Source organism: Babylonia areolata, chromosome 29 (assembly GCF_041734735.1).
Source record: "Babylonia areolata isolate BAREFJ2019XMU chromosome 29, ASM4173473v1, whole genome shotgun sequence".
NCBI classification, from domain to species: Eukaryota; Metazoa; Mollusca; class Gastropoda; order Neogastropoda; family Buccinidae; genus Babylonia; species Babylonia areolata.
In genome coordinates this window covers 11,571,580-11,574,079 of record NC_134904.1, presented here as the reverse complement: position 1 = coordinate 11,574,079, position 2,500 = coordinate 11,571,580, and the positions used below count along the sequence as shown (strand labels likewise).

The window sequence follows — 2,500 nt, the reverse complement described above, 5'->3', positions numbered from 1 at the left end:
AGTGTGTGACAGTGTTCCCTTCATTATATTTTTATGATGATGATGGTCCGTTGATTAGTATTATAATTATGATTAGTAGTAGTAGTAGTAGTAGTAGTGGTAATAGTAGTAGTAGTGGTAGTAGTAGTGGTAGTGGTAGTAGTAGTGTTTACCATTGTTATTATTGTTGTGTCTTATCGTTACTGTTTTTGTTGTCACAAGGACAGATTGGAAGACTAGGCAATGCCTAAAATCTTTATCCTCGAGTAATAATTTTTGAATCTTGAATCTGTGTGTGTGTGTGTGTGTGTGTGTGTGTGTGTGTGTGTGTGTGTGTGTGTGTGTGTGTGTGTGTGTGTGTGTGTGTGTGTGTATGTATGTATGCGCGAGCGCGATTAAAATGCCACACATCCTATAGAATTGACAGTTGTGTTTTAAGTTATCATCTGTCATGGTCTGAGATATGCGCATTGAGTTATTGATCTACAATTTCACTCCAACTCTTAGTTACATGAACAACAAAAACACTCTCCGGGGGTGCGTAAGCAAATTGAATCGCGCTCATGTTCGCGCACACACGCTCGCGAGCGTACGCACACACATACACACACACACTATCACACACACACATACACACACACACACACTATCACAAACACTATCACACACACATACACACACACACACACACACACAATCACAACCACCATCCCCCATGCCAGTGCGCGCGCGCACACACACACACCTTCACACAATCGCAATCCGCAAACTCCCCCACCTACACCCCAAACGCGCGCGCGCACACTCACGCACAGACAGACAGACAGACAGACACACACACACACACGCGCGCGCAAACACACACACACACACACACACACACACACACACACACACACATACACACACACTCTATCTCTCTCCAGCTTTCTTGAACATAACTGAAATTATACATCACCTCGACAGACCGAAGAATACCTGCACTTTCCTTTGGCAAGAAAATAGTTGTGTGCATAAGACGTCAGTAGCCAATGATCCTAAACGCTGTGTTTTTTTGTTTTTTTTCTTTCTTTGTTTTTATTTTATAGAAACTGCATATCCGTTTTCCCGAGAAAAAAGCCCACAAAACTAAATAAACCAAACCTACCCACACGTCAGTCTAGACTAGACACGACACAATTCACTTCCCGATAATGTTGGTGATCAACATCGTATTTCGATAGCCAACTATTTCAGTTCGTCAGCATCAAAAATGATTTTTTCCAGACTTGTGAAACACACGTACACATTTTGTTACCGACTGTCGTCGATAGAAATCAACCACAACACATCACTTGACTGTATTGTAAACTGCTATCTCTGCTATCTTTATCTGAGGGTTCGGGACAAACATTTTCCTCTGAAGGGTTGGAGAAAAGAAAAAAAAAGATGAAGAAAAGATTGTGATCAGGTCAACCGCGTCGCTCGTGTGTCTGTGTGTCTGTCATGGTCGACCGTTGCATTTTCTCCTAAACTTCTTGAACTGATTTGATATCAGAGTTACGCGTGCGTGTGACATTAAAAAAACAAGAGAGGCAAGGCCTTCAAGACTCACTGGTGATAAATTAAGTCCCCTAGCATTAATTACAGAGTAATTTCCCTTTTTTACTACCTGCACCAAAACGTTTGCAAAATAAATAAAACTTCCATGCTTAGCAAAATAAGTTCCTGTTTGAACAAAAAAATGATAATAATGACTGCTCTTGTCGTTGTGTCAGAATAAGAGGTCAAAGTGCCAATTTTAGAGAATACAAAAAATATAAATATAACAGTAAATGCAGTTTGCATATAATTATGCTTCTTTTTTTATTTTTTTGTGCCCATCTCAGAGGTGCAATATTGTTTTAAACAAGATGAGTGGAAAGAACTGAATTTTTCCTATTTTTATGCCAAATTTGGTGTCAACTGACAAAGTATTTGCAGAGAAAATGTCAATTTTAAAGTTTACCACGGACACATAGACACACAGACACACGGACACACACACACACACACACACACACACACACACACACACACACACACACACACAACCGAACACCGGGTTAAAACATAGACTCACTTTGTTTACACAAGTGAGTCAAAAATTGGGTGTGGAAGCACTTAGATTGTCTATGCGCAATATTCAGCACAACGTAAATACAATTCATCTTCTTTTTTATTATTTCTTATATCAAAATTGTTATCGTAATCCTCCTCCTCCTCCTCCTCATCCTTCGTGTGCATACGCAAGCAGAAGATCAAATACGCACTTTAAAGATGCTGTAATCCATGTCAGCGTTCGGCAGGTTTTGGAACTAAGAATATACCCAAACATGCACACCTCTGAAAACGGAGTATGGCTGCCTACATGGCGGGGTAGATAAAGAAAATGGTCATACACGTAAAATGTTACATGTCTGTACGAGTATGATTAGGTGTGCGTGACTGAAACCTGATAGAATGACGCAGGAAACGAATGATGAGCGCCAAATGGCAGCCG

General features: G+C 40.4%; 1 protein-coding gene across 4 annotated transcripts in view; it reads right to left on the bottom strand.

Annotated features, from left to right (window-relative positions):
* LOC143302344 (ras-related protein Rab-18-B-like) overlaps positions 1-1,306 on the bottom strand; it is a 20,325-nt gene extending 19,019 nt beyond the window's left edge. For 3 of the 4 annotated variants that reach the window (XM_076616978.1, XM_076616977.1, XM_076616980.1), the window contains exon 1: positions 938-1,306. The gene's annotated coding sequence lies outside the window, so the exon portion shown is untranslated. The remainder of the gene's footprint in view (positions 1-937) is intronic. The other variant, XM_076616979.1, reaches the window with a different exon arrangement.
* Between the last annotated feature and the right edge of the window lie 1,194 nt (positions 1,307-2,500).